General features: G+C 36.8%; 1 protein-coding gene across 1 annotated transcript in view; it reads left to right on the top strand.

Annotated features, from left to right (window-relative positions):
• Window positions 1–12,346, top strand: part of DIP-lambda (Dpr-interacting protein lambda) — a 476,056-nt gene extending 463,710 nt beyond the window's left edge. Inside the window, exon 11 of the mRNA XM_070213258.1 lies at window positions 11,997–12,346. The gene's annotated coding sequence lies outside the window, so the exon portion shown is untranslated. The remainder of the gene's footprint in view (window positions 1–11,996) is intronic.
• The last annotated feature ends 8,005 nt before the right edge of the window (window positions 12,347–20,351 follow it).

Genomic DNA, 20,351 nt, shown 5'->3' with positions numbered 1-20,351 from the left:
TTTAATGATGCGAGAAGTGGAATTATTAAAGCAAATTATATCTGTGAAAAATATTTGTCAACTCGATGATCACAGTGTACGTGCATTTATTTCCAATCGTTTAAAAGAAAAAGCTGCCAAATGGCTACAGAGCTGCTCGGAGTCAATGACAATGCCCGTAATTGAATTGCTTTATGAAAAGGAAAACATTTTTGTTATCCGTGAGTCTCAACATGCAATAAAACGCAAGTTTAAACGAGGACGGAAGCAAACTTCGGCAAGTCGAAGTTTTAATACCCTTGCAGATATTACGAATGAAAACTTGACTAGCATAGCAACATGAATTAATAAACAACAAAATATTTTATAATTGAAAAAAATAAAATTGTATCCCTATTGTTCCTATGGGAGCTATAGGATATAGACGCCCGATCGGCACGCGCTTTTACCCTAATCAAGGTATGCATAAAATAATAAGATTTGAAAAGTTTCATGTCAATAGCTTATATTCTGCCCGAAATATCCTGAAAAACGTCAAATTTTGACCGATTTCACCCTATTGTTCCTATGGGAGCTATAAGATATAGACGTCCGATCGGCACGCGCTTTTACCCTGAAAGCTATATCCGATTGTTCCTATGGGAGCTATAGGATATAGACGTCCGATCGGGTCGGTTTTCAAACTTGATCTGCGTACACATGTTTTAGGACGACTGTGAAAGTTTTAAGTTGCTAGCTTTTAAACTGAGCTCGCAAACGGTATTGAAACAGACGGACAGACGGACATGGCTATATCGACTCGCCTCTTGATCCTGAAGAATATATATACTTTATGGGGTCGGAAACGTCTCCTTCACTGCGATACAAACTTACTAGGTCGAATTTATCTAGCACACTGAATCAGAACTTCAGAATTTTGTTCACTTACAAACGTTCTACTGACTTACAAGTCATAGAGTTCACTTTAACAATTTCAAGTGTGCCGAGTGGACCAAGTTAACTTGAAAGTGGACTTGTTGCTTCAAGTCATAGAGTAATAGATTACTTTAAATTCATAGACTTAGCTTGCTTCTTTGAACTTCTTTTTCAAGTTAGAGTGACTAAAAATTACAAATTCTTCGGATTAAGAGGATATATCTGTGTGGACCATACATAACTTAACTAAAGAAACCTAATGATATATTCTATATTGATTTTTCAAAAACCGCGAGTTCTTTAGAGCAAGATACTATGTTTTTGTAAATCATACATCTGTAATATTTGAAGACCACAAGAGTTCGCATGGGTGGAAGAAGTGGAATCAAATGTCGATATATCGTATGTTTTAATTATCACTATGGACGGCAGTCCATGTAGTGACGAAGCGCACCAGGAGAGTGTGCGAAGGCGACTACTATATATACACGAAGAAATGAAAATCTACTGTGATGGTCCGATCATAATGAATGATACACCTATCGAAAGGTATTGCGAAAACTAACAGGATTGCATACCAAGACTTTAAGAAAATCAACTGGCTTGGGAGAGAGAGCGGTGAAAGTGAAAAAGTGAAAATTTCGAAATTTTGAGCTGTTGGGGCCGGTGGGGATAAATGCTCCCTCTCAATGCTTTAGTTGTATTCCTTTTGAAAATACCCGTCGAATGAGGGGCCATATGTCAAAATCCGACGCTCCGTTCAAAAGTTATGGCCAAAATAAGATTTTCTTCTTCTTCCCAAAATGAAAATTTAATTCTGTTTGTCAGTTTGTCCGCTTGTCAGTTTGTCCAAAATATGTTTTTTAAGTTTTGAAAATTTGATATGACGTTCATCACATCGATATAAAAAACTTTTGTTCTACCACTTTTGGAAAAACCCGCTAGTTTAGCGGGAAAACACCTATAAATAGCTAAAATTCGGAAAGCCGTAACTTCTATACAACTAAAGCTACAGACTTGTGCTGCATCTCGTTTGAAAGGTATGTAATAGTTAATAAGATTTAAACAAAAGAAAATTTTTTTAAACTTTTTTTTTTTAGAATTTTTTAATTGACTGACAGACTGACAGACTGACAGACTGACAGACTGACAGACTGACAGACTGACAGACTGACAGACTGACAGACTGACAGACTGACAGACTGACAGACTGACAGACTGACAGACTGACAGACTGACAGACTGACAGACTGACAGACTGACAGACTGACAGACTGGCAGACTGACAGACTGACAGACTGACAGACTGACAGACTGACAGACTGACAGACTGACAGACTGACAGACTGACAGACTGACAGACTGACAGACTGACAGACTGACAGACTGACAGACTGACAGACTGACAGACTGACAGACTAACAGACTGACAGACTGACAGACTGACAGACTGACAGACTGACAGACTGACAGACTGACAGACTGACAGACTGACAGACTGACAGACTGACAGACTGACAGACTGACAGACTGACAGACTGACAGACTGACAGACTGACAGACTGACAGACTGACAGACTGACAGACTGACAGACTGACAGACTGACAGACTGACAGACTGACAGACTGACAGACTGACAGACTGACAGACTGACAGACTGACAGACTGTTCCTATGGGAGCTATAAGATATAGACGTCCGATCGGGAAACGCTTTTGCAGTATTGGCAGTTATGATATATGATTCTTTGTTCGACATTTGTTAAACCGATAATAACACTGTGCAGCATTTTTAGTGCTTTTTAAATTTACCTCGATGGATGCTATATTTTTGGATTCGTTACGAATTCCCAAGTTAAACTGAGTTTTCCAAAAAGTTGCCCGACGCAAGGATTCTTAGCAAAAGGACCTCAAAGTTCGAAAAATGCTAAAATTGGCCAACTTTGCGGAGCTCTCAGAGGCAAATGGATGCATGGTTTGTTTCGATGTTAAAGTTTTATAAAAGATACACCCTTTACCTTTCAAACCCCATACTTAAAATAATTTTAGGATTTTTTTTAAGGCAGAAATAAATTCCAAAAAACATAGTCAAAAAACTGAAAAACGTACAGCTGCGGTCAAAATAGTAGTAGTATTGCCGTCCTGTGTATTTAAAAGTTTGTTGTTGTAATTTATCTTTTCCTGGTAATATTGTATTGATTATAATTTTACTATTAGACTAATCGGATAAAAAAAAGTTACAACATCAAACTTTTAAAAACACAGGGCGGCAGCACTACTACTATTTTTACCGCAGCTGTAAGTTTTTTAGTTTTTTAACTATGTTTTCTGGAATTTATTTCTGCCTTAAAAAAAAATCCTAAAATTATTTTAAGTACGGGGTTTGAAAGGTAAAGGGTGTATCTTTTATAAAACTTTAACATCGAATCAAACCATGCATCCATTTGCCTCTGAGAGCACTGGAAAGTAGTCCAATTTCACCATTGTCGAACTCCGAGCAGACAACTCTTTTCGTAATCTTGGCTCTTTTGAATCTTTCCGCATAGGTGATCTTTCTTAGGCATCCAAATGAGACCCATATCGCTGCCGAGTCCTCAACCAATGGTCAAGTCTCAAACCCCTCCAACCGACCTCAGGCTCTTTTAAAACCTGAGTTTATGGACCTGGTAAGGCTGAAAAGATCCCTACGTCGCAGATATATGAGATCCCGAGATCAAGTCGACAAAAGAGCCTATCGCCGTGCTGAGGACGAACTCAAAAAGCTTCTGCATGAAACAAAGCGCGAATATTTCGGTGATATGCTCCTCAACGCGGACACCACCAAACCATACGGCTTCAACCTTTGGAAATTAACACGGAATATAAAACGTCAGCCTCTCCGAAATATCCCCATTAGGAAAGCTGACGATACATGGTGTAAGTCCGACCCCGAAGTCCGAAGCTTTCGCAGATGAACTCGAGAAACGTTTTCAGCCATTCGACCTGGCGAGACCCGAGGACGTTGAAGAAACACTGGCCTTTCTTAATGCTTCTTCCCCGGAAGCATTACCGATTCAACACGTGAGTCCAGAAAAAATCTGTACTCACATACAAAAGCTTAATCCCAGTAAAGCGCTTGGTTTCGACGGCATAGACAGCCGAGTTGCCAAGGCTCTGCCTAAAATGGGAATTCTGTTCCTTGTTCTCCTATTCAACTACAACTGCTACGTATCCACCACTTCCCCTCTCAATGGAAGTGTGCTGTAATAACGATGATACCAAAGCCAGGAAAACCGGAGAATCTTGTCGAGTCTTATCGACCGATAAGCTTGCTACCCACTTTCTCTAAAATATTTGAAAGAATATTTCTAAGTAGAATTTTGGGAGTAAGAAACGTGCAGGATGCCATTCCCGACCATCAGTTTGGTTTTAGGAATCATCATGAGACCCCAGAGCAAGCACATCGACTAGTCCAGCACATCTTAAATGCTTTTGAGAATAAGCAATACAGCTCTGCTATTTTCTCGACGTCAAGGAAGCATTTGACCGCGTATGGCATGAAGGATTACTCCATAAGTTGAAGACCCTACTCCCGACAGGCCTATTCCTTGTTCCCAAATCCTACCTGCTTGATCGAAGCTTCATGGTCGAGGTAAGAGGGGAAGTGTCAAGCTTAAGATTTTCTCGTGCTGGCGTTCCTCAGGGAAGCGTCCTGGGCCCCGTTTTATATACCCTGTTCACCTCTGATCTGCCGTCTATCAATATACCGGACACTCTTCTTGCCACTTACGCTGATGACACTGCCGTCCTTGTAAATTCCACCTGCCGTATTGAAGCATCAAGAATAACCCATGTATTTCTTGACTCCTACGGCAAGTGGACAAACAGGTGGAATATTGCAATTAATGGCAGAAAGTCTCAACACTGCAACTTTACTCTGAGAGGACAGATCCTTCCAACGGTTGAGCTCCATAGCACCACCATCCCACAATCTCTCCAAGCGCAGTACCTGGGTCTGATCTTAAACAAACGGCTCACCTGTAAACAGCACTACTACAAAAATTGCAGCTACATGTCGCGCTAAGCTAAGGAAGCTAAACTGGATGCTCAAATCAACAAACAAGCTCAGCCTTGCCAACAAAGTTTTGCTATTCAAAACAATTGTGGTGCCCTCAATGACGTACTGCATCCAACTTTGGGGGATGGCTTCTGACTCTAACGTCATGAAGGTCCAAAGAGTTCAAAATAAAGCGCTGCGAAAAATTACAAATGCGACGTGGTACGTCAGAAACGTCGACCTGGCTAACGACCTCCACACGCCCTCTGTCAGGGACCAGATTAACCGGCACTCCTCACAGGACACCCCAACCACCTAGCAGCTTCCTTGGCCAACCCGATGAACAGGAGACGGCTAAAGCAAAGGCACCCCGGCGATCTCTGGACAAGAGGACGTCATGTCTCACGTGTCCTGGAGCAGTAATGCGTTTTTTGTATTGCTGTTTTAGTTTTCTATTATAAGTTATAAGATTTGTCACTCGCCATCCGGTTATGTTTTCAAGGTTTTTGTTCCTATTTGTACTATACGTTTTATAGCCATTAATTTGGCTGATCAATGTAAAATTATATGAGTTACACTAAAAAAAAAAAAAATTGTGCCGAGGAATCGTTATCGTATCCAGGGTTAAGAGATCATCCCGGTAATTTTTCCATTCTGTTTAAAGCCATAAGATTATGAACATCACATTTTTTAACCATTTTAACAACATTTATAAAAGATAAATGGCAAAAGAAAGAATTAAAAAAAAACAAATCGAATTTTGGGGCAATTTGGGGTCGTTTTATACCCGTTACTCGTAGAGTAAAAGGGTATATTGTATTCGTGCAAAAGTATGTAACAGCTAGAAGGAAACATTTCCGACCCTATAAAGTATATCAAATAAAAACACCTCTTAACTAGGTAAAAAACTAGTCACGATCGCACCTTCAACGTACAAAAGTTCTGATATCAACTTTTGAGACGAAAAATGATTTTAGATGCGACTAAATAAGTACGCTACATAATATTTACTCGTTCGGCCCGCTTTAGCAAATATTTAATATCTACACAAATATTTTCTGTTATAAGAAAAAAGTTTTAAAAAATTGTTTTTTGTTCATATCTTTGTAACTATTACATTTACGCAAATTGCATTTTTATATAGCGTTTATAGCATTTAAAAATACCTTTCAAACGAGATGCAGCACAAGTCTGTAGCTTTAGTATTGTAGAAGTTACGGCTTTCCGAATTTTAGGTATTTATAGCTGTTTTCCCGCTAAACTAGCGAGTTTTTCCATGTTTTGGACAAACTGACAAATTAAATTTTCATTTTGGGAAGACGGAGAAAATCTTATTTTGGCTATAACTTTTGAACGGATTTTATCATATGACCCCTCATTCGACGGATATTTTCAATAGGAACACAACTAAAACATTGCGAGGGGTTATTTATCCCCACCGACCCCAACAGCTCCAAATTTCGGAATTTGCACTTTTTCACTTTCACCGCTCTCTCTCCCAAGCCAATTGATTTTCTGAAAGTCTTGGTATGCAATCCTTTAAGTTTTTACAATACCTTTTGATTGGTGTATTACTCATTACGATCGGACTATCACAGCAGAATTTCAAGTTTGCGGCACACTCTCCTGGTGCGCTTCGTCACTACATGGACTGCCGTCCATAGTGATATATTCTTGATCAGGGTCACTAGCCGAGTCGATATAGCAGTGTCCGTCTGTCCGTCCGTATGAACGCTGAGATCTGATTGCATTTTGCATGCAGATTCTAGGAGTTCCTACGCAGCGCAAGTTTGTTTCAAAAGGGTGCCACGCCCCCGCGGACAGACGGACAGACGGATATGGCCAGATCGACTCGGCTAGTGACCTTGATCAAGAATATATAAGGGCAATATTATGCTGTCGCACGCGTCGTTCGTACGCTTTGCAGGTGAAAAAAACCATCTTCCAGCACTTCTTTTCTTTTGGCACTCAAATTAAAGGTCTTGATTAGCACTAAAATATGTGCTAGGGTTGACTTTGGGACATTTTCCGTTTTTAAGATATATAAAAATAACCAAGACTTTCGCACGCGACACCGATAGAAGTGGCTTTTTTTGACTTCCTGCTTAACTTTCGATTGTAACTAAACGTAAAGGAATATTTTAATGCAATTAATTTCATAGTGTTCCTTGTTCTTTCTTCTTTAAAATATATTTGGTTTGGTCACAAAATATTGATTATTTTGGTTATTATTTTATTGGTATCGAAGTGACTGTCACACGCTACATGTCGCACACGACAGCTTTTTCCGTAATTTTCTTAGGTGTTTTTTTGTAACCTTAACATGAAAAAAACCTTTAAAGATTAAAAAATTCCAAAGATTACTTTTTTGTCCATATAACAGGTATTGTCCTGGAAAATTATTCAAGGATAGTCAAATTACTTAGCTTAGTTGAGGATCCATCTAACTAGAATCAAATATCAGTGCAAAATCATATAGAAATGTGTTCTTTTCAAGTTTCACGCTTTTTGGTTTGGTTGACATCCCCAGAGAATTGCCCATATACTTTATGGGGTCTGAAACGCTTCCTTCTAGCTGTTACATACTTTTGCACGAATACAATATACCCTTTTACTTTACGAGTAACGGGTATAAAAACATTGGAGTTTCATAAGTTGTCACAATAATAGCCCTGTGGAAAAACTCGACCAAAATGTGTAATTGTTTTTATAGGGGGCCAGACCCTAAAGCCGGGAACTAAATATCCTCGGTGGACAGCGATTTCTTAAGAAATTGTTTGACCATGGAGGACCAATATATAGCTTTTTAAGGCAAATCTGAGAAAATCGCGGTCTAACAAGGATAATTTCCGTTCACCTATTTTGTGGTCTTGGCCGTCACACAAGCCCATTACAAATTTTTCATACATCTCAGCCAAAGACGATATTTATAATTTGGAACGCAATGTAAGCACTAAACAAAATGCCATAATGCTTTTCAGTATAAGGAAAATAAAATCTCCTCCTTGGCGATTTTTTAAAATTGTATGCCAAATTTTTTTTGAAGTGAAACTGCTTTAGGCGCGTTTTGGTTTTTCGGAGACAGAGTAGAACCGAATTATGGATTCATGACCGTCACGAAAATCGTACATCTCCCGTTATTTTCTTCACCGCTGACGAACGTTCTCTTTGTCCACTTCTTTCCTCTCTTCGCTCTGAGCGTGCTCGCACATGGTGCGAGCTCAGCTCTGCTGAGAACGTTAAATGTGTTTACCTGTCTGTCTCTCTTAAGCGATAGAATGAGATAGCTAGATAGAAACTGGCACAAATGACGTTTTAAAAGAGAGCAGCTTTTGCGTTGAGACCACCTTACACATTCCTAATGTGCGTTGTCCGAGTTAGATTCTTTGGTTGTGTAAGTGTATAAGCAAATGAAATTATGCACTTTCACTCTTTGGTTGCAGCATGCGCTCGCATAACGTTGAGAGAGTAAAATCTAAAGTAAATCTAAGCTTGCTTGAGAATACGATTTTTAAGCCGAAATCATTTCTGTAATAACAATTAAGATTTAAAAAAAAAAGTAAAGCGTTACAGAGAGCTTCTGCGATCTGCTGTGGCAGCTATATGATAGAGTAGTTCGATATTGATAAAATTTAAATCGAAGTTCAAAAATATTTAAAACAAGAAGGGAAGCTACCTTCGGCCAGCCGAAGCTTATATACCCTTGTAGATTAAAGAATGCTTACTCGGTGCAGTTCCAGGGATTCCAGATCCAGGTTTTCTATTTATTTAAATTTTGTTTTTAAGTAGTCAAGAATCAAAACGCCTACTTCCTACAAAGTTACAATGAATTTTCTTATATTTGTTTGAATATTCCTATGGGAGCCTTAAGATATAGTGGTCCGATCCGGCTTGCTCCAACATAAGTACTACCTGCAATAGAAAGAAGACTTTTGGGAAAGTTTCATCGCGATAGCTTTAAAACTGAGAGACTAGTTCGCATAGAAACGGACAGACGGACAGACGGACAGGGCTAGATGGACTCGGCTATTGGTGCTGATCAAGAATATATATACTTTATGTGGTCGGAAACGTCTCCTTCACTGCGTTGCAAACATCTGACTGAAATTATAATACCCTCTACAAGGGTATAATGAGTCATATCCCAGAGTACAAGAGAATACAATAAAAACCATCGAAGCAATAATTTATTTCCTATTATATTCCCATTAATTTTCCGGTTCCTATGGCAGCTATATGATGTAGTCGTCCGATTTTGATAAAATTGTGTTTGAAAGATGGTATTTTCAAAATAAGGAGGTTCTATGTTCAAAAACAACCAAGATATAATTTATTTAAAGTAGTGATCTTTTTCCCGATTATTCCTATGAGAGCTATATGAAGTTGCCCGATCCGGCTCGTTCCGACTTATATACTACCTGCAAAAGAAAGAAGATTTTTGGGAAAGTTTTAGACCGATAGCTTTAAAACTGAGAGACGGATGGAAAGACGGACAGATGGTCAGACGGACAGACCGACATGGCTACAAGGACTCAGCATCACTAGACGAAAACGTCTCCTTCACTTCGTTGCAAACTTTTGACTGAAATCATAATACCCTCTGCAAGGGTATAAAAAGCGATAATGAAATTATAAACGTAAGAGGAATACTAGAAGTTTCACTTCTGTCGTGCGTAGGCTGGAGACACCCCTTTTTTATTTTTATTTAGTTTTATCTTTACGAATTTTTAGTATTCTTTTTTTAACTTACATCAAATATGTTCTCATAAATATTTATTTATTTAGGATCCAGCAGATGCAGACGTTGAAAGTAATTAATCCAATTCTTTGATTCCCGATACAATATGGAGGTGCGAAAAAATTTTAATGATTAAATTTAAAAAAAAACAGAAATTGTGTAAAATTTAATGCTTTACAGAGTTAGATAAAATTTTTCTGCAATCACGACTTTTTTGTAGGTTGCGGTCCATGGACTACTATGTTGGCTCATGTCAGTCAACAACCGCGATTTCTTCAGACTCGCTTTTAAAAGTTGGTCATCGATGGTCAACGAATTCTTAAGGAATCGCGGTCCATCGAGGATATTTAATTCGCCCCACAGCCGCCCCACAGCCGCCCCACAGCCGCCCCACAGCCGCCCCACAGCCGCCCCACAGTCTGCCCCCCTATAAAAGTAATTTCTCATTTTGGTTGAATTTTTCTGAGCGCACATTATTTTGAAAATAGATGAAAAGCCCCTATAAAAACACGTAACTTTGAAATTCCATTACAAGATAACCATGGCATTCCGCGGCTATATCTTTTCATGTAAATTCTTAAGAATTCGCGGTCTGTCGAGGATAATTTTTTGTCGAATTTAAGGGGTGAGGACCGTAAACTAGAGTATTACCCAATTTAGTTTTGATCTGACACTTTTGGGTTTCAGACATTATTCACTTTTAAAATTGCAAAAAAAATGCATGATTAAAAAAATTAATTCGTTTTCTTCAAGTTTAAAATATTATTTATCGCTATTAGCAAAAAAAGAGCCAAATTCAATAGAGAGTTTTATGAGCTGGATCAAACTGAGCAAAATGACCTAAGTAGCGGTTAAGAGCGGCAAAACAAAAATTTCGCGTAGTGAAAACGAATTAATTTTTTTAATCATGCATTTTTTTCACTACGCGAAATTTTTAAGGAATAATGAAATTCTAGAAAACAAGAAAGAAAAATTAAAAAATGTACAAAAATTTGGACCTCCGTGTTAAAGAGCTATAACCTCATTTTTAATGGCAAAAGAAAGGTTATAAGAAAAACAAGAAAGAACGCTATAGTCGAGTGCCTCGACTATTAGATACCCGTTACTCAGCTAAACAACTTAATAGAAATATGCCTTCATATATGTTTTTCGCCGCTCGATTTTTACCCAGGGATCTCTTTCTAGAAGAGGCTTTCTAGAACTTTCAATTCTGCCTAGCACATCTTCCGTCTCTCTCTAGCGCACTCGAATGCACTTGTGAAAAACGTATACGAGCAAAAAGAGACAAATTGCGCGCCCCATTTCAAATAATTTAAAATTTGCATTAACATAATGTGAATTAGAGTGACCACAGAAAAAAAGGCAGATTTTTTCCAATGCCATTTCCTAGATGGCGCTAGTGTTTAAATTATTGCGCCATCTACCGCCAGATATTGGTACTACTGGTCATGAAAGGCGGAAATGTAGGCGCTGGCCAGTTTTAAGCGTTTATTGGATTTGTGGGCGTTAGAGTGGGCGTGGCAATTTTTTACTTGGTAAATGTATTGACGAAGCGAAGACATATCAGTTACTATTTTCATAATAGCTTCAAAACTGTGGGCGTTAGAGGGGGCTTGTGGGCGTTAGAGGGGGCGTGGCACCTTTTTGAAACAAACTTGCGCTGCGTAGGAGCTCCTAGAATCTGCATGCAAAATGCCAATCTTCTAGCTTTTATAGTTTCCGAGATCTCAGCGTTCATACGGACAGACAGACAGACAGACAGACAGACGGACAGACAGACGGACAGACGGACATGGCTAGATCGACTCGGCTAGTGATCCTGATCAAGAATATATATACTTTATGGGGTCGGAAACGCTTCCTTCTAGCTGTTACATACTTTTGCACGAATACAATATACCCTTTTACTCTACGAGTAACGGGTATAATTACTCTACGAGTAACGGGTATAAAAACTAAAGCAAATGTACTCCATTTCAGATGGAAGGATTAGTGTCAAAGAGGTCCAATAAAATTTTATGAAAATAATCTCTTTTACCTTATACCGTAAACAGCGAAAGTAAGTTTCGTACTGTTATTTCCCCAGTATTGGGGCTAGACCAGTTTAAAAAGTATATTGACAAGAGAAGGCAGGCAGACAAACAGACAGACAGACATAAAAGTAGTCAGGCAAGAAAGTCGAGTGCCTCGATAACAGTTACCCGTTACTCAGCGAAAGGGAGTACGAAACCCTCTATTTCTCATAACATTTTAATTATTTATCCGATTTTGTATTGAGTAGATGGATTTTAATAATCAAAACCAAATTGTATCTACTTTTCTTTTACAGATTTTAGCTTGCTGAATCAGAAGTTAAGGAATATGATCTCCAAACTCAAATACTTCTAATATATTCCGAGATCACATCGTCGACAGGGACAAAAGACGGACATGGCTCGATCGACTTGGCTAGTCGTCCTGATCAAAAACTATATACTACTAGGTTCAACAAACGCTACTTCCTACCTGTGGCATATCTTCCCCCATTTATTTTACCCTTTAACTCAACTAGTAACTGGGATACAAATTCAAATAATTTAAAACATAATTTTATTCGCCTAATATCCTACAATGTTGTTTAAAATTATGTTTCGCCCTAACAAATTATAATTTTCTCGCGCCCACACAGATTAAACAAATTTAAAGGCTATTAAGGTATTTTCCCTAGACCTGTCCAAAGATTTGGTTCCCCTCTAACATTATTTGGACCAGCAAAAAAGACCCACCGTATAATATTTCACACCTCCCTAAAATCGTACAGCTTAACACGCATTTTGTTTTGCAGCGTGCCGAATGAGAAAAATTAAGAAAGTGTATATGCTTAATGGAAAGATGATATCAGATCTTTTGCATGTTTTGCACCTAGGTTGTAATTCTGTAATATTGGGAAAAAAATACAATACAACTTTTATATTTAATTTTTATAGCAGCACGAATAGCTTTTAAAAATACCTTTCAAAGGAGATATAATGTTTCTGTATCCTTAGTGGTTTAGAAACAGTGGACATTTAAACTGCCTTGTTTTTTGTTTATAACAAAAATTTTGTTATTTTGAGTTGCTCAATACGATAAAAATAATTCCAGGATTCCAAAACATAATATTGACCGGACAAACACACATTTAGGTTTCAATTGGAAAATGACCCAATAATCCTTAAAAATGCACGGCCGTTTTCTTATTTGTTTCGATCGGACTATCATAGTAGATTTTCAATTTAGCTGCTCTATATGTATAGTAGTCTCCTCCCGTGCACTCCCGGTGCGATTCGTCACTAGTGGGCTGCGGTCCATAGTGATTTTTCGTTTATAAAGTTCAAAAATGTCAACATCATAGGTGGACAACATCAGCTCCCAGCTATGTTTCAAATGTTTGTAAACTAATTTTTAATTTCAAATAACATTTGGGACCAAATTAAAAAATTTTATAAAATATTTTTTTTTATGACAACCAAAGGGACAATAAGCTTCATTTCTAGAATATCTAATAAAAACCTCGTTCACTCCTTACATTTTAGGAACTGCCAAATGCTTACACTGTGCAACAAAATTAATGTTTTTTAAATTTACCTCGATGGATGCTATATTTTTGAATTCGTTACGAATTACACTTTAGGAAGTGCCAAATGTTTTAATTTTTATGAAATGCATTCGCTGTGCAACAAAATGAATTAAATTTACAAATTCCCAAGTTAAACTGCGTTTTCCAAAAAGTTCCCCGACGCAAGGATTCTTAGCAGAAGGACCTCAAAGTTAGAAAAATGCTGAAATTAGCTAACTTTCCGGAGGTCTCGGGGGCAAACAACAAACTTTTAAAAACACAGGGCGGCACCACTAATAATATTTTGACCGCAGCTGTATGTTTTTAAGTTTTTTGACTATGTTTTCTAGAATTTATTTCTCCCTTAAAAAAATCCTAAAATTATTCCAAGTATGGGGTTTGCATCTGAGCTCTCCGGAAAAATGTCCAATTTCAGCATTTTCCGAACTTTGAGGTCCTTGTGCTAAGAATCCTTGCGTCGGGGAACCTTTTGAAAAACGCAGTTTAACTTGAAAATTGAAAACGAATTCAAAAATATAGCATCCATCGAGCTAAATTTTAGATGTTGCATAGTGTTATCGTTGAAGCATTGATGGTTTAATGTTAAAATGGTAGTTCTCATTCGCACTCCTCAATATTGTGTTGCAAATTTATTACGAATACACAAAATACAAGAAATGTAAAGTCTTTTTTCAGATGACAAAAATATTAATAAGCGTGTATTAACTAATAAACAGTGCATTGTCAAATAATAACAAATCAGGGAGCATTAAAAAAAAAGATTTTTTATTTTGGTTCAATTAAATAATTGTAGTTTATAATAAGGAATAAAATGAAAATTAATACTTTAAAAATATATGTATCTTTTTAATACAAAAGAAACGGTGAATAACTGATTGGTATCACAATAAGAAAGTTAAACAATTGCTTTATGCAATAAAATAAAACAAATGTATTTAAAAACTGCATAACATGTTTACAAATTACCTTAAAAATACTCAGAAATGAAATACAGGACAATAAACTATTACATATACAAATTTACTATATAAAATTATGAAGAGTTTAATATAAATTATTTATAAAACAGAATAAATCAAAATTAAATTATATATAAACCATTGTTTTTAATTTTTGGATATATGGTATCTACTGGCATCAAAAGGTGAGTAAATTTAAAAAAAAACAGGAAAGGAAGCTAGTTTCGGCAAGCCGAAGCTTATATACCATTGCAGATCATTCTATTAATTTACAAATCGCAAAAATGTTATATTTCTTATTATTTCACATTAATTTTTCGATCGTTTCTATCACAGCTATATGATATAGTAGTTCGATCTTTTAAAAATTAAAATCGAAATTCGGAAATATTTCAAAATAGTCATATCCCAGAGTAGAAGGAAATGTAATAAAAACCAACAAAGATATAATTTTTTTCCTATGACAGCTATATGATATAGTGATCCGATTTAAAAAACAAAAAAACCAAAATTCAGAAATATATAAAAAAAATATTCCCAAGAGTAGAAGCTAAAATTTCAAAAAACACCGGAGCTAGAATTTTTTACGTTTTTTTTTTTTATCCTTCCTATGGGAGCTATAAGATAAAGTTGTCCGATCCGGTCGGTTCCGACATATATACTACCTGCAATAGAAATACGACTTTTACGAAAGTTTCATCCCGATAGCTTTAAAACTGAGAGACTAGTTTGCGTAGAAACGGACGGACAGACGGACGGACAGACGGACAGGCGGACATGGCTAGATCGTCTCGTCTAGTGATGCTGATCAAGAATATCGGAAACGTCTCCTTCACTGCGTTGCAAACTTCTGACTGAAATCATAATACCCTCTGCAAGGATATAACAAGAAAGGAAGTTACCTTCGGCCAGCCGAAGCTTATATACCCTTAAAGATAAAGTAATGCTCACTCGGTGCAGTTCAAGAGATTCCAGATTCAGCGTTTCTATTTATTTACATTTTGTTTTTAAGTAGTCAAGAATCAAAACGCCTACTTCCTACAAAGTTACAATGAATTTTCTTATATTTGTTTGAATATTCCTATGCACAGTGGTTGCGCCCATAGGCCAAAAATCAAAAAATCGAAATTACCAAAAATTATTGATAAGTATACAAATTGTCTAAAAAATAACCAAGCTTCTTAATGGCAAACCGGAATTTTCTGGAAATCTAACGGGACTTTCTAAAAATAGAACACAAAGTGTGAACACGTGTTCAATTTTGCAGCGCAGCGGCGTTACGTTAGCATTTCGTCAAAACAAAGTTGCATTTCAAAGCGGTCTAACTTTTACAAGAGAGGACCAAATTAGTTTATTTAAAAAGAACCTTAAAGTTTCAGGTCTTTATTTTAATAAGTATTTTTTGTGAAATTAATCTGCTTGATATGTTATTTGTTGTGTATTTTTGTTTATTAATCCTTTATTTATGTATTATGTGAACGTAATTTTCATGTTTAAATAGACTTTTAGATATGTTACCCCCCGATCCCCCCTTTAGGAGTGTTATCAGTGTATTTGTCAATGTTTGAAGGTAATAAAAACGTTAAGTGTAGCTGCTAATATTTGCTAATTTGTGTGTATTCATTAATAAACTTATGCTGTCTTACTGTTTTCAGGGTCAAATTTGCGACGCAGTCTGCTCTTCTTCCTTTGCTTTTGTGATGTTTCTTTTGTGTTCGTTAGTTGTGTTTGTAGCAGGGACCGTAAATAATCATTATTTGAGATTTTTATTTTAAGAGGCCTACTGAGGTTTTTACATATTTTAATCAACAATTTATAGACATAATCAAATAACAGTTAATTTGCTTTCCAAATTTGTTGAAATGCATATACTTTGTGGACAAGAGTAAAAAGAACGTTATTTTTGACGTTTAAAAATAAATATCACAGTAGTCTTCTTAAAATAAAAATCTCAAAAATTGATTATTTACGGTCCCTGGCTTGTTGACAATTTTGGATATTATTTTTTTCGCTCATTTTTATGTTATCATTTTCTATTTTTTCTACATTTTATTTATTAGAAGATTTTTGTAAATTTTTTGTTTTTTGGACTAAAATTAAAATCTGAATGATTTTGTTTTTTTTTTTTATGATTTAAATACATTGAAAGAACTAGAGAACCCCATTTGTTTATATTTCGAAATGCTTGTGGAGAGGGGGAGAGGAGATACACTTTCACAAATTTATACTGAAGATAATTTTAGCACTGTAACTTAACTGGAAGTATCTTTGCGCACCATCGCCATATAAGCCATACTATGGTGCTATGTGAGCTATAGGATAGAGTCTTCCGATGTTGCCAATTTTTTTACTCCATATTCTCAATATTTTTTTAGATTTTTGAGGAAAATTTCATAACCATATCTCAACGGGAAATATTTATGGCCGCGGCCCCATACAAGCCCAACCAGTGTGCTATGGGAGCCTTAAGATATAGTGGTCAGATCCGGCTCGCTCCGACATATGTACTACCTGCAATAGAAAGAAGACTTTCGGGAAAGTTTCATCGCGATAGCTTTAAAACTGAGAGACTAGTTCGCATAGAAACGGACAGACGGACAGACGGACAGATGGACAGATGGACAGATGGACAGATGGACAGATGGACAGATGGACAGATGGACAGATGGACAGATGGACAGATGGACAGACGGACAGACGGACAGACGGACATGGCTAGATAGACTCGGCTATTGGGGCTGATCAAGAATATATATACTTTATGTGGTCGGAAACGTCTCCTTCACTGCGTTGCAAACATCTGACTGAAATTATAATACCCTCTACAAGGGTATAACAAGAAAGGAAGTTAACTTCGGCCAGCCGAAGTTTATATACCCTTGCAAAACGCCTACTTTCTACAAAGTTACAATAGTTATACCCGTTACTCGTAGAGTAAAAGGGTATATTGTATTCGTGCAAAAGTATGTAACAGCTAGAAGGAAGCGTTTCCGACCCCATAAAGTATGTATATTCTTGATCAGGATCACTAGCCGAGTCGATCTAGCCATGTCCGTCTGTCCGTCTGTCTGTCCGTCTGTCTGTCTGTCTGTCTGTCTGTCTGTATGAACGCTGAGATCTCGGAAACTATAAAATCTAGAAGATTGGCATTTTGCCTGAATATTCTAGGAGCTCCTACGCAGCGCAAGTTTGTTTCAAAAAGGTGCCACGCCCCCTCTAACGCCCACAAGCCCCCTTTAACGCCCACAGTTTTGAAGCTATTATGAAAATAGTAACTGATATGTATTCGCTTCGTCAATACCTATCGATTGGCCAAGTAAAAATTGCCACGCCCACTCTAACGCCCACAAACCCAATAAACGCTTAAACCTGGCCAGCGCCTACATTTCCGCCTTTCATGACCAGTAGTACCAATATCTGGCGGTAGATGGCGCAATACAATATACACTAGCGCCATCTAGGAAATGGCATTGGAAAAAATCTGCGTTTTTTTCTGTGGTCACTCTAATTCACATTATGTTAATGCAAATTTTAAATTATTTGAAATGGGGCGCGCATTTTGTCTCTTTTTGCTCGTATACGTTTTTCACAAGTGCATTTACCTGCGCTAGAGAGAGACGGAAGATGTGCTAGGCAGAATTGAAAGTTCTAGAAAGCCTCTTCTAGAAAGAGATCCCTGGGTAAAAATCGAGCGGCGAAAAACATATAAGAAGGCATATTTCTATTAAGTTGTTTAGCTGAGTAACGGGTATCTAATAGTCGAGGCACTCGACTATAGCGTTCTCTCTTGTTTTTCTATTATTTTTTTGATTATTCCTATGGGAGCCATAAAATTAATTCTTGGACGTTGATGCACTATGGTCAGTACAATCAAGTGGCCCTTACGACACCAAGCAATGCTAGTTACGAGCGGGGCCCTTCACCGTTTTGGGCGAGTAAAGGAAATCGCGACAAAGAAGACAATTTCACAATAGACAATTAAAAATACATGCAGGTCAAAATACGAATAGTCAACATACATAAGGAAAAACTAATTAGTTGCTAAATAGGATAGTATTATTGATTTAAAGAGAGGCAGTGAGTCGGTAGTATATATTAGGTGATAAAGTCTATTATAGTCATTGCAGAGTACTCTAAAAGGTTCATGCATTGCGTAATTAGAGATACAATGATTTAAAACTAGAGGAATATAGTTTCTTGTGAATCTATTTGGCACATTAAAATGCAGGCGACCCAGTAACTCGGGACTCTCCACATCACCATGAATAAGATTCCTAATAAACGTAATACCAAGCATAGTTCTTCGATTAACTAATAATAACTACTAGAGTAGGATGGCAGTATTAGGCTTGTATCCCAGTTAAGTCCCCGTAAGGCAAATATTAAAAAGTTTTTTTGCACAGACTCAATCCGGTCTATATGAACCCCATATTGGGGACTCCAAACTGGAGCGCAGTACTCAAGAATTGGTTGGACTAAACAAGGTCTTAGTAACATAGGGATCATCGAATTCCTTCGACCACCTTTTGATAAATGCAAGCACACCCCTGGCTTTATTTACCATGGTAGTAATGTGATCAGAAAATTTAATTTTAGGATCCATATAGACTCCAAGGTCGTCAGCATGCGTTATTCTATTTAACCCACAACCGCTTAAAGTGTAAGTTGAATAGTGAGGGCTGACACGGAAAAAGGTCATTAGTTTACACTTAGAACCATTTAAATTTAAATCATAATTCATGCACCATGTTTGAAATGCATTGAGATCAGATTGAAAAGCTAAACTTTGTGCGGGATCACAGGCAGGCACAACTTAACGTCATCTGCGTACATAAGTACACGTGAGTTCGTTAGGACTAGAGGAAGGTCATTTATAAATCACTATGAGTGTGCGAAGGCGACTACTATATATACACGAAGAAATGAAAATCTGCTGTGATAGTCCGATCGTAATAAGTAATACACCCAATTAAAGGTATTGCTAAAACTTACCAAGACCTCAAGAAAATCAATTGGTTTGGGAGAGAGAGCGGTGAAAGTGTGAAAGTGAACGTTTAGAAATTTGGATATGTTGGGGACGGTGGGGATAATTGGCCCCAGACTACGTTAGTTGTATTTCTACTAAAAATGCGCTTAATATGAGGGGTCATATGAGAAAATCGGACGCTCCGTTCAAAAGTTATTCCGAAAACAAATTTGCGGGGGCGTAGTCAAAATGAAAATTTAATTCTGTTTGTCAGTTTGTCAGTTTGTCCGCTTGTCAGTTTGTCCAAAACATGTTTTTTAAGTTCTGAAAACTTGATATGACGTTCACCACATCGATATAAAAAACTTTTGTTCTACCACTTTTGGAAAAACCCGCTAGTTTAGCGGGAAAACAGCTATAAATAGCTAAAATTCGGAAAGCCATAACTTCTATACTACTAAAGCTACAGACTTGTGCTGCATCTCGTTTGAAAGGTATTTTGAAATGCTATAAACACATTTTAAATGCAATTTGTGTAAATGTTATAACTAAAAAGATATGAACAAAGGAAATTAAAAAAAAATTTTTTTAGCTTTTTTTATTTTTTTCAAAAACGGCTCTAACGATTTTCTTTAAAACTTTAAACTGTATAGCCCTTGAGATTCCTTAAATTTTGGTATATAACACATTACTGTAAAAAGTCACAGTTTAAAAGTTATTTTTATACGAAAATAGCCACTTTTGCCAGCTCGAACAACTAACGCTGCCTAAGCATTGAATTTAGTATGTGCGTATCCAAACTGTATTTTAAGGTCAGGGAATCGTTAAAATTGTTATAAACTGTTCCACTATACAATTCTATAAGTAAATAAATACATACATAAATAAACTAATAAATAAATAAATAAAAAAGGAAATAAATAAATAATAATAAATAAATAAATAAAAAAAAATATAGGGAATTAAATAAATAAATAATAACGCTTATATAGTTCGAAAACAATTTCCAATATACTTGGCGTATGCAATAACCATTCATAAAAGCCAAGGGCTAACAATCACCTCCGGAGTTGTTGATATTGGTGACAGTATATTCGCAAATGGTCAAACTTATGTTGCTTTATCTCGTTTGAAAACCCTTTCCGGTCTACATATTCTCAA

Source organism: Drosophila takahashii, chromosome 2R, assembly GCF_030179915.1.
Source record: "Drosophila takahashii strain IR98-3 E-12201 chromosome 2R, DtakHiC1v2, whole genome shotgun sequence".
NCBI lineage: Eukaryota > Metazoa > Arthropoda > Insecta > Diptera > Drosophilidae > Drosophila > Drosophila takahashii.
This window is presented reverse-complemented; position numbering and strand designations above follow the sequence as displayed.